The sequence below is a fragment of the Phalangium opilio genome, unplaced genomic scaffold (assembly GCF_054372755.1).
Source record: "Phalangium opilio isolate 3A_F unplaced genomic scaffold, DU_Popi_V2 ptg000217l_1, whole genome shotgun sequence".
Taxonomy (NCBI): domain Eukaryota; kingdom Metazoa; phylum Arthropoda; class Arachnida; order Opiliones; family Phalangiidae; genus Phalangium; species Phalangium opilio.
In genome coordinates this window covers 8,569,389-8,581,847 of record NW_028324218.1, presented here as the reverse complement: position 1 = coordinate 8,581,847, position 12,459 = coordinate 8,569,389, and the positions used below count along the sequence as shown (strand labels likewise).

Genomic DNA, 12,459 nt, shown 5'->3' with positions numbered 1-12,459 from the left:
CTTTCCAATTAAAATATGCAATAAAATTTGGAAAGTTTATTTTTATCAATATCGGCCTTATAGCTTGAAAATGTTGGAGGGTGGGACTTGGAAAAGCCAGGAAAAAAATTTGCAATTTAAGTGAGTTGGAAGTAACAACTCTCAACTCTTGGTGCTCAAGAGTTAACAAATAGTGCAGTTTTTTATTTACTGCTCCAATTGCTCCGGAACATTCAAAAATACGTGGCGTGAATGGATTCGTGAGCACAAGGAGAGCAGACTAAAAAGATAGGCATTATAAATTTCATTTGCAAAACATTCTCATAACTGAAACTGAAGAGGTGGGTTCTGTTTAACGGTCCCTAGGTCCAACATCGCTTCAACCAAGAATACATACAGCTAATTGGAAACATTGTGTAGCCATTTTCTTAACGCATCTATTGGCGGATTTTGTAACAAGAACCAGACTAATCATTATGTATGGCGAATATTTATCTAGCTGCGCGTGGAGCCTTGATCGCGCGCCTGACCAAGGGCTGACTTTGCGTTGCTACCAATCAATTAATGAACACTTAGATTAGAAAGAATCAGAATTTTAAGGAGTGACGGATACTACCCAAGCCCGGCCCACAATACTCGCACAGATATTAACATGGGAAATTTGGGGGCACAATGATTCCTATTAGCTGTATCTATTCTCGCATCAACCAATAAAACGTCGCAACTCATCAAATTGCAGCCTATTAAATATGAAAATTATTATTATATAAGTTATACTACCTTTTAAATTCAGGTCGCAGATGTTATTGTTACGCGTAATTAAAGTTATCCTAAGACTTTAAAAATCGATTAATAAGCAGTTATTAAATAACAAAAAAATTGTTTTTCACAAAAACGTCTTTTGTTTCATTTCTTATTGAATTGAGAAGAATAGCACCGTCTTTTCATTTCATACCATAATTAAAAATTGCTAATTACTCTGAAGTTCCATCAAAATTAATTAAAGATAATTATCTAAGAAGGAAGAGCCTCTTCAGGCTCAAAAATATTAATACAAAGCAGTTTTTAAAAAAAGTTTGTTAATGGTAGTTATTTTTATAAAATTCCTTTGTTCTTAAATAATTTGTTCTTATTTTTATTAAAGGGCTCCACCAGAGGCTTGCGGGGTCTCTATCCTTACACGTGCAAACGGCATTCCGCCTCTTACCTCTTCCAAAGCTACCGCGCCCGCAAGCCGCCGGTGGAGTTTGCCCCCATAATACCCCAGGACTATTTTAAGTATTTAAAACTCACCAACTGAAGCTGAACTACTTTTTCATCGACTAATTTGAAGTTTTAAAACTCAAAAATAGACGTGCAAACATCGATAGTATTAAAACATTTCGTTCACGTAAATATGTGGTTTTTTAGGCACTTGAAACTTGCAGAAAAAAACACAAGTATACTCGCACGTGCAAAAAGCACTTTCCACACAATAAATATCGTTAATTTTTAAACCAAAAACCATACCAATAAATTTAAGAAAAATACCGCAAAACTGACCCCACGTTTTTTCTATTGACATGGGGGGTATGAACCCAAATCCCCAAAAATATCTAAAAGGACATCACTAGAAGTAAATCAACCCATTTTAAAGAGTTGGAAGAGAGAATGAGCAGTTGTTGTTAAAGGAAGGTCTACATCAGTGAGATGATCTAAAGATATAAATAGATTTATCTCGAGAAGGGCTAAATGAGACTTATGGCGTTTTCCATTGGGATTGATCTCGTAGCAGTGAACACGTATCAGAAAGAAGCTCGGAGAGAGCAAATTCTCCATCAGCCCCCTCTCCCTTTCAACATTAGTGCAACCAGGGATAGATTTAATTTTAGAAGTAGGAATGTGAACAGAGTAATCTGGGCGCGCGTCCGGACCCCCTTCCACGGGACGGAGGGGTATGAAAGAAGAGTCGGGTCATAGCGACAGAGGGAATTACGTGTTTATCGCCGTCCCCGTCAGCAACGTCATCAAAACGTAGTTTAAGTGGAGCCAATAAGATAATTTAAACTTTTCGTTACGTGTTGAAGGGAGGGGCTCTATACTGGGCTATGAGTCGGACTGAAGTAAATACCAACCGTTCTCCATTAATACCTCTAAAATTAAATCTATCCCTGGTGCTACATTAAAACGGTCTAGGAATAAACTTACTTCCAGTCTATGGTCTTCTGATAGTAACTCAAAAACGCAATACTTTAAGTCATGGCACGTCCTTGGAAATAAAATTATAAGATGCCCATAAACCACGGTATAAGTATGTCGAACGCGTTACGAATTTTACCAGACCATCTTATCAGAAAGTGGACACCTTGCGGACTTTAAAACCATGAAAATCTACACAAAATAGGTCTAATGTAATACAAACGTTGAAATGGTTTGATTGCCCACAACCCGATATTAAGGGTTCCATGTAAATACGCTAGTGATGCTTAATGGACCAAACTATACCTCTGGCCTATATAGATAAGAACAGAAGCGATATCTAGTTTACTAGGGAGAAGTTATAAGATACCTAAGTATTCGCGCGCCATAGCCCCAGTCCCCCTTTCAAAATACAAGGGGGAACGTAAAAGGAGGCCGGGCTATTTCGCCTCTCCTCCTAACGTTTGCACTGGAGATAAAGCTGGAAATGTGGAGCGAATTTATACCTTCTCCCTAATAAACTGGATATCACTTCTTGATAAGATATGTAATTGGAGCATACCCGCGTCGAAGTTATATATTAGGCCTAATGCTTTTAACAGCTCGTTGTCTGGTCTCTCGCTTCATAAAGTTTATTTCCAGGGATGACTATATGATGTTTCCTAATTTAAAACGGAAAGTTACTTTGAAAATACGATCGATTGAGATCTAGGCTGAATTTGATACAGAAATATCATCAAAGGTAAATAAGTTAATGTGCATTAAAATTCCTATAGTTTGCGTGCAATCTCCCAAGGAATGTACCTAAACAGCGTAAAAAATATTTTCGTATTGATTTTTAGCATTAGGAGAAGGGTGACACTCCGTATCCTCTTAACACTTTATTTATGTAACATGATTCTTCCCAGGGGAGGGAATTACCCTTTTTGTTTGCTCTCCCACTCATCAAACTTCAGATGGGCATCGCACCGTGCTAGGGTGAATTCAATAACTGTTTGCAGAGTCTCATCTTACTTCTGGCAGTACTAAATCCCCAGCAACCAACCCACAAACCTTGATTGTCTTGACGTTAGACAAAACTCCACAAGCGCATGCGCATTGGCAAATAGTTAAGCGCTAATAGAGTAATGATGAGGGAACTATTTATCGCGTATGTTTGTTCGGTTTAGTAACCTTGGTATAATAAATGTTAAGGGATGTTGGGAAGAATCATTTTACAATTACCCCGCTCTGTGGTACACTTCTGGTAAAACTAAGTAAACTTATGTTTAAAAACACTTTAAGAGCTAATTAATTAAATTTACCTCTTTTTTGTACGCGTGGTACTCCAAAGAGTAAACAAGCAGAAGTATATTAACCGGAAGTTATGATACCCTATCTCATACGTAGATAATCGATTCTTGCTAAGTCCAGAAAGCTCGTGATAAAAATTTAAGAAATTATTTTATCTTCGGTTTAATCAAATTCTGATATATTTTTTTTTGGTTCTGGAAACTTGTTGCTGTACATACACGGCAATTGATGAATTAAACCCAATTAGCTAATAAATCCTGAGAGTTCTAATAGCGATCCAATTAACGGTGAAAGCCTTTCTGTATACTAACAGTTAGAGTCGGGTTTCAAATAAACTTTAAACAATCTAGAGGCAATTACCGTAATGCACTAACTAATTACATTAATTGCGATAGACTAGAGTATTACATTAATCGCCTTGTTTTCTTAGAAAGACAAGAGATTTAAAGGTCTAGTCGAATGAAATAGCAAGTATTTGTTATTATTACACATGATGTTTCTTATAAGTTTGTCATGAGTGAAAAGTGTCAAAGAATATGGGATCTAAAACATTTAGTTACGGAGGTACGGGCCCCAAACATTGATTGTCCCCCATAAAACTAGGAAATTGGAGCACATGAGGAGTAAGACATATCAGCCTGCCCATCTTGTTTAGACAATTTCAATAGCCTCCAATCTAAGAACATTAATGCGTCTTTATTTCGCAGATTGTTCGTTTAAACTAAGCTAGTAATGTAAAAAGTAGTTCAAAGTGTAATAGCACTGGAGTTTCCAGTGAATGTTTCTTTTAATCGTACCAAGTTAACATTGTTATTTAAGGTATTGTTCAAAATGTCCACTCTAGTGTCATCAGTCACAAAACCCTCGACCGAGCTAGGGGCCAGAGGAGATTTGGAGTTTTTGTATCAAAGTCATTCTAAACTTTCAGCCCTGTTCAAAAACTAGGCGCTCGTGGGGGGACGTAAATGAATATCTGCACTTTTCTGGTATATCAAGGTCATTCAAACAGTCAAACTTTAAATGCACTGTTCAGAGCTATGCGCGGAAGTTTAACAAATATGTTGAATCATCAAATTAAAATTTTTGCTGACTGAACATTTTGACCAATTTAGTTGAGTCAAAAGTTGTTTCGTTTGAAAAAGCCTTTAGAATTGCAAAGTCCATGGTCAAGATCAAAACTTTAAAAAAATTCAAATTTAACAAAGCAAAGAGACTCGGAAATTTTGATTGCATCTTCTTGTTTTTATGCATGGCAATGCTTAAATGTAAAAGACTTTAAAATGAAAACAATCTGTTTGGGAATATGAAGCGTGTTATGGATGGCTTCTGGCTATTCAACTTGGAATAAATGATTCTAAATGTTTCATAAAAACGTTTTATTTCAGGAGCTTCAATTATCTTCAAATAATTGACATCAATTCTAGTTTGCTTTACTGTTAAACTGAGAACTGCTCATATGTTTTTGTATTTCGAACAACGTGGAACGAGCAAAAAGGTACGTTGGTTCAAACTTGGACTGCAATCAAATAGAACCATACAAGTTCATGGGCTTCCAGTTTCCTTGGCAACCGGAATTTTTATTAAGTTCCCCATTCGCTTCCGGGTAACTGGTAATAGAAATACACAAAATTTCTTTTCAGATCGCGAGTTCTTGCACTCACAGAATTCTCTAACAATAATGTAACCCCACACCAAGGGCAATAGATTAACGTTATCTAAGAACATTCTGGGACAGCTTTAACTCTCAGATTACCTAACCTATATGGAAGGCATCAAAATAGGGAGCTAGATTAGGTACAACGGCAGGCTAGCTACTTGACATTTATGAAGTAGGTTGGTCTAGACGATATATTGCAAAACTGTTCTACAACAACACCTAATATTATTGTCAATTTAGTCCCCTTGAGGTTAATATGTTCTAGCAAGAACGGATTCATGCTGATAAGAACATAGGGCAATAGCTTTATCGTCTGGTACCATCCTCGCATACTTGGTTGAGAATATTTATGTCACGTGTCTAAAAGCATACATTTCTATAATCTATATAGTTGCTGCAAACCGTGATAGATGGCGGAATGAAGTGACGCGAACCTACACCAAGTATGCTAGGACGGGGACAGAATATCTCGTGCCTTATGTTCTTATGAGCATGAATCCGTTCTTGGTTCTAGAGATGCCCTAGAAAATCAAGTGCTCTTTGGACAAAATACATCATTTTTATTGCTAATATTTCCATTTATTTAAATCAAAGAACTAGCTTGAACCACCGGTACTGGTTTCAGGCTTTCAATGCTCAGATCTCCATGTTTTCATCAGAATATTTTCATTTCAAGACTCGCAATTAGAAATTTCTAATTGCTAATTGAGCCCAAAAATTAAATAATAAACAGAAGTTTATAATACTTCTTCTCTTCGAGAGAAGTGTACGACAAAGTGGGGTGGGTAACATGATTCTTCCCAACATCCCTTAACATTTAATATATAAAAAAGACTTGGTTTGCCCATGCCTTAAAAACAAAACGATAAGAGTTTTTCCAGTTGACTGAAGCGTGGATATTATTTTTATCTCTTGAATTTTAAAAACAATCCGTATTTTACTACTCATAAGAATTTAATTCAATCACCTGATTTTACTGCTAATGGATTAGTTTCCAATAAATTAATTGAAATAAAAAATTACTTATCTCAGATTTTTCAACAACAATTCCAATTTCCTGAAACATTTTATCATGAAATTTTTCCTTTTCAAGGGAGAACGTCCTTTAATTTTCAAATAATACTTTCATTACTAATGTATTATATGCGGTCTTTTCGAATACAAAAGGGGGCTGTTATCACCCTTCTTATATTTGATAAAGGGGTACGTTTCTTCTTTTAGCACAGCCATAATTATTGAACTGTGTATCAGAACTTGTGGGGAAGATTTTAGAAGTGTTGGTTGAGTTGCTGTTTAGTTGACAACATTATGTGTTTGAAACCTTTTGAAAGGAAAATTCTCGGAAATTTAAAAAGGAAGTGTGAATTTGATTAAATTTACATGATATCCCTCTAAACAATAAATGCACGATAAAATGTTTCAGGAAATTGGAATTGTTGTTGAAAAATCTGAGATAAGTAATTTTTTATTTCAATTAATTTATTGGAAACTAATCCATTAGCAGTAAAATCAGGTGATTGAATTAAATTCTTAAGAGTAGTAAAATACGGATTGTTTTTAAAATTCAAGAGATAAAAATAATATCCACGCTTCAGTCAACTGGAAAAACTCTTATCGTTTTGTTTTTAAGGCTTGGGCAATCCAAGTCTTTTTTATATATTATCTGTCCCTTCAGCCTTAATTTGTATTAATCTGTTATAAAAATGATTATATGTTTGTCAAACGTCATTAATTCGATGTTCCAGTAAGATGTTCGTGAGCATATTGGATCACACCGAGTGCCTCTCATTATTTTATGGAAAAGTTTAAATAATTTGGCAGGGGAGTGCAAAATTAATTCACAATTGGTAGGTGGGAATTTTCAAACAAGTCGATACTACTGCCGCCTGGTTACCAGCGTTGGAAAGCCTCGCATAAAAAATAAAATGTACTGGACATAAGAAAGGAAAACCCACCGTTTTCCTTCTAGGAAAAACTCGACCGTAGCCAAGGTCTATAGAGTTGCCGCTATGGACCGTAGCGAGGGTTTTTTTCTTGTGTTCAGTACATTTTATTTTTCACACGATGCTTTCCAGCGCTGGTAGCCAGGTGGCGCTAGTATCTACTTGTCTACTTTTTAGTATAGGGAGTTACACATCCTATAGAGCGACGAATGTTTTCACGCGCGTCCTTTATCAAACTTCGGAAAAATTTACTGGTCAACCGTGACCCCTTTAGTTTTAAATAAAAGTTGTGCAACATTTAAAATATTTATTGGACAATGTCTAGTGTCCTGTGCTGATTTACGGCCCTGAGATAGTTTCACCTATCCTGACCTGGGCCGGAAATAAAAACAGCACACGTAACTTTGTCCAATAAAATTTTTAAATGACCCATAATTTAGAAAACCGCGTCAGGGATTTTCTATTTATACTCAATCCTAACTCTTAATGTTAATCTCTACGGAGCTTAACATTACGACGTGAAAAGAATTTTCAGAGTTAGACCCCAAGGTTTCGCAACCAAGAGGGAGCACTTTTTTCACAACAAAACTATACAGCAAAAGTCTAGCAAAGGCACATCTCTCAGTGTAAAGTTTAGTTGACCTTTTTGAATAGGTTTATAAAAAAAGTTATTTCTAAACCATGCGCCAGCACGCGCACATTTCATTGAAAGTTTGTTATTTAAGAATTTTCCCTTGTATATACTAAGAATCTTCATCAAAAATAGACAACGAGCTTTCCAAGACTCGAACCTGCAATGTTTTGTCTCGATTGCAAATCCATTATGCCACATGCCAGTACTTCGTAACAAAAAATACTATCCAAACATTGTATTTATAGGATTATTTCTTTTATGATGTATAAAAGATCTGTAAAAATAAACTCCGAGCTTGCCAGGACTCGAACCTGCAATCTTCTGCTCCGTAGGCAGATGCGTTACCCTACCCTATGCGCCACAAACCCGTTGGAGGCTGAACAAAATGCTCTGCAAACAGTGTAATATATGTAACGGTTTTACCATGATTTATAAATTAATTAAAATAAAATACTTAGACTTAATTGTTCTTAATCAAACTTCAGAAGTTCAACATTCCATAGTTGCTTGATAATTCAAAAGTGTTCCTAACCTTAACTTCGCAGCAGTTTCTGAGTTATTCGATGGAGTGGACCACCAAAAATTCCATGCTTTTTCTATGGGACGCTAAGCCTAAAATCTGTGAATAATTTCTTTAACATTACGGGAGGGTGTGGGTTCTTATCTAGAAGGGCCTACCGGCCCTCTAGAATTATAGCAAGGTTACTAAACCGAATCACATACAATATAAATAGTTCCATCGTCATTACTCTATTAGCGCTAAGCTATTTGTCATGGAGCGGTTGTGGATTTTTGTCCCACGTCAGGACAATCAAGGTTTGTGGGTTGATTCATGAACGCTGGATCTCTAAAGGGACTGGTAAACGGATTGATTTTTCTCTATAGCACGTTTGCTTTGTAAAAAAGATAAACAACGGCCAAGGTCGTTTACATTTTTTTCAATAGGTTTATGAAGAGTCACAGAAGACCGAATGGCCTTGAGTGTTCCCAAAGTCCCAGCCCCCATCCCTTCCCTCGATGCTATGCTATAGAGGACTCGGTTTGTAAAGTGAAAGGCGGGCGTTTTCCGGCCCCTTTAGAGATCCAGCGTTCATGAGTGGACTTTGAAACCTTGCATGATAACCCTAAAACCCAATAAAACTCGTGGGTTTTTTAAAACGAACCCTGACCCTATATCAAGCACAAGAAATTGGGGCTACCCTTTTGAAAAGCATCTTTTGAATTTGATTGAAATAAGTTTACTATACTCAATACACGTGGCCTCTATAATATAAAAGGTGGCATTCATCTTGAATTTTTATGGCTTCAAGAAAACGTCTTTGAAATAAAATAATAATTTTTACACTGAACATCTCTTTCCATCTTTCCATCTTTCATATTACATTGCCTTTAATGTTATTCTAGAACTTGCTTTGCTGCCCTGATTTCCAGCTGACAGGAAATTCTAGTATCTTTAATCTAATAGAAAGATGCGTACGTCAAATCAAAAAAACATCAAGATAGTTTGACCTCAATCCCAATAGTCCAATGACAAATGACACTGAGCCAACCGAAAACATCTATTACTAGTTTTTGACCATCCGGGTCGGAAGTAGGAAGATCTTTTGTGGTTCAGCTAGTTACTATCCATTTTCGTTCCTGGAACTACAGTCCTTTATTCCTGTTGAAGAGCAGTTTAGAGTGACTCTTTTCATCGCTTAAGCTGAATGCATTCCCCTGAGGCAAGATTTGTTGCCTTTAGTCGGAGACTGAATTTCGTCTAGACATCGTCACGGAGCTCAGTTGGTCATCACATGACTGTGACGTGTAAATGATGGCAGGAAGTATTTTCAAGGTCTTGATGTAACGCTTTCTCATTGGTGGAGGTCAAAGCGTTACGTCGCATTACACCAAAATAATACAGTATAACAGAGATTCTGTCCCATCATAGCCCACTCAATCACGCGCATCACGATGCAAGCTGCTCGCGCTATAGGGTCCCATAGAAGCAATCTTCCGTCGTTATCGAGGCAAACTATTTTCGTTCAAATGGAAATCCAGCTTAAGAAGTTAAACAGTTTTCGAACAGACACAAAAATAAATCCATTCAAATTTCCCAAGGGTCCTGGAAGCGTCTGAGGCTTACTTTCACCAAAGGCAGTTGACATTATTATGCGCTAAGCAATACAAAGACTCCAAACTCTTTAAAATAGTCCCTAAGAAGTCATCTTCGTGTTTTCGTCTATACCTAAAATCGGGCATAAATGCAGCTACTAGGAATACATGCGTAACCATTTTCTGGACGTATCTAGGCGAATTTTGCGGGAAGAGCTAGACTTCACCTGGCGAATAATCAATCTCGTAAGCCTTGCACCATGCGCGAACCTGACCTCACGTTTCTACCAACCAATGAAATCACGCCATCAGAATTATAAGGCGTGACGGATTGTAAGTTCTCAAGCCCGGCCCACAAAACATGAAAGATAGAGGTACAATGATTCCAACTAGCTGTATGCATTCCTGCTAAAATAGATGGTTGTAAATTTAAATGAACTCTTCAATTTCTGCCCGTTACTGGCAATAATAGCTTGTTTATTTTATTTTTCAATCTAGTTTCCTCAGTTTTCTCAGAAATTGGTAAACTGTTCTTGACCAATCTATTTTGGCAAATTTAATCCACATACAAAAGCAACTTGGGTCGATTCCGAGAGTCAAATTTCTCGCCACTACAGCATTATATTTCATTTCATTACATGGTGTTCCAGATTCTATTATATTTATTTATAGAACGTCGTTTTCGAAGATCGGATCAAATTATCCCGGTTTTAGATCAAATACAGTGTGGTTTAGTTATTTGAGAACGAGAATTACCTTCCATAATCATGTTTTTCTAAATACAGCTCGCTAAATTGTACTGAGGATGTAAACTTTCCACTCTAAAACCAAGACTATATGATGGAGATTTTTTATTTTATTAGGTCACTTCATTAACTTCAGAAGAGAAACAAACCCCGCAGGGGCGGGGCCGGCTTCTAGAGGCCACTGGTGCAAGTCCACTAGCCTATCGCAGAGGGTTTTGAACTTGGGACCCGTCTAACGTTGCCAACTGGTGCAAGGGAAATAAGTAATTCACTAGCTAATACAAGCTTTTGGACTAAAATAGCTAAGTCATACTTCTTAAATCAACATTTATGTATGAAAGCAAAAGTTCATAAGATATGTTCTATAAGTATGACACTTCCTATACTCAGTGGCGTCGCTAGGCCTTTTTGGGGGGCTATAGCCCCCCCAAATTCCAAACTTAGTCCCCCCCCCCCAAAATAATCCGTAAACCCTACCAAAAATTGCTGTTAGCAACCTAAAATTCTGTAGCAATATATAAAAAATTTTCAATATCAAACAGTAAAATTTTGAAAAAAAAAAACCAGATGGAAACAAGTAAAATGTTTCATGTTCTTTCGAAGGGAGTCCCAATAGTGTGGACTGAAAGCTAACCAAAACTAAAAATAAACCTAAGACGAGTGAAAATCCTTCATAATCGGTTCCGTAGTCCTTATCAATAAAAGGTTGTACATCTTTAAAATACGAATAATTTCACGTTGACACAAATTTACGGATAGTTTTAAAGGTCTACACATTTTCCAAAGAACCCATTATGCGATTTTTAGCCACATCGTAGTATACGATAGGCTCTTAGTTTGACCCGAGCCGTAGTAGTACTGGCCGGGGTTTTCGCTTTCGTTATCGTCAGATTTTAGCTTAAGTGGAACCAACAGTGGTAGCTGAGCTCAGTTAGAGATTTTATTTTAATTATAAAAATTTTCACACCGCGCCCGGGAATTGAACCCGGCTGGCTGGCGCAGCAGTAAGACACGCTACCACTGTGGGGTCGGACACTTCTGATTTTTTGTTTAGGGTCTTTGAATTTTTTTCTTTTTATTTATGTGCTATTTAAATAGATAACAATGTGGCTACTATTAAGTCCCAGCCCTTGGGCCATCTTGTTTATATTAAGTTCTTATAATAACTTTAAAATAGTTTGCCCAGATTTAGCCCCCCCCCCAAATTTCAAACCCTAGCGACGCTACTGCCTATACTTCATAATGCTAGAGACTTGCTGAGAGGATGAGAGCTAGTTCGAGGGAGAACGATGTGAGAATTGGCTTCACTCGGTTTTTGCAGTCCATCTTCCCATTCAGTCTGTACTAATCCTTGAAAGCGCCTCACCAGGCGTAACTTTACGAGAATCTATAACGTTTCACCTACGTCACTTCATGATAAGCTCCAGTTTGTAACCAGTGACAAACTTATGGAATATATCTTATGATGAAAGTAAAAGAAAAATAAGATTACAAATACTGTGTCCTACACCATTAATGGGATATTCGAGAACCTTTCAAAAGTAATAAGACACCAAGTCTATTAACCCTCCTCAAATCCAAGATTTCCAATGCAATAGGAATCTTATCAATCTTCATCTGGCACCCTACTGCATTTACGATATTTTTTAACATAATACACACAGACCCAAGTATATATTACTGTTCATAGAGTTCCATAGAGTTGCAATTGTACTCGTGCAATTGAAGTCCATTTCAATCAAGGAGAATAGAGGTAAGATCATAGATGGAGTCAGTGTCACTAGAAACGAGGAGAGAGGGTAAAGGTCAAAGGATTAAATTCCCAATGCATACAGATGTCTATAGTTATCAATTTATCTATTACACCCTCAAGGCAATAACCATTAACCTTACAACCAGGGATAGATTTAATTTTAGAAGTAGGAAAAGAGAACA

The 12,459-nt window shown here is 36.9% G+C and overlaps 1 long non-coding RNA gene across 2 annotated transcripts; it reads left to right on the top strand.

Moving 5' to 3' along the window:
* The first annotated feature begins 4,619 nt into the window (after positions 1-4,619).
* LOC149616104 (uncharacterized) lies at positions 4,620-8,375 on the top strand. Of its 2 annotated transcripts, XR_016375815.1 has the most exons (4): positions 4,620-4,945; positions 5,091-5,888; positions 6,853-6,954; positions 7,930-8,375. It is a non-coding gene; the product is annotated as an uncharacterized LOC149616104 (long non-coding RNA). The 2 variants fall into 2 exon arrangements; XR_016375814.1 differs by having other exon boundaries at positions 4,913-5,888.
* Positions 8,376-12,459: the final 4,084 nt, after the last annotated feature.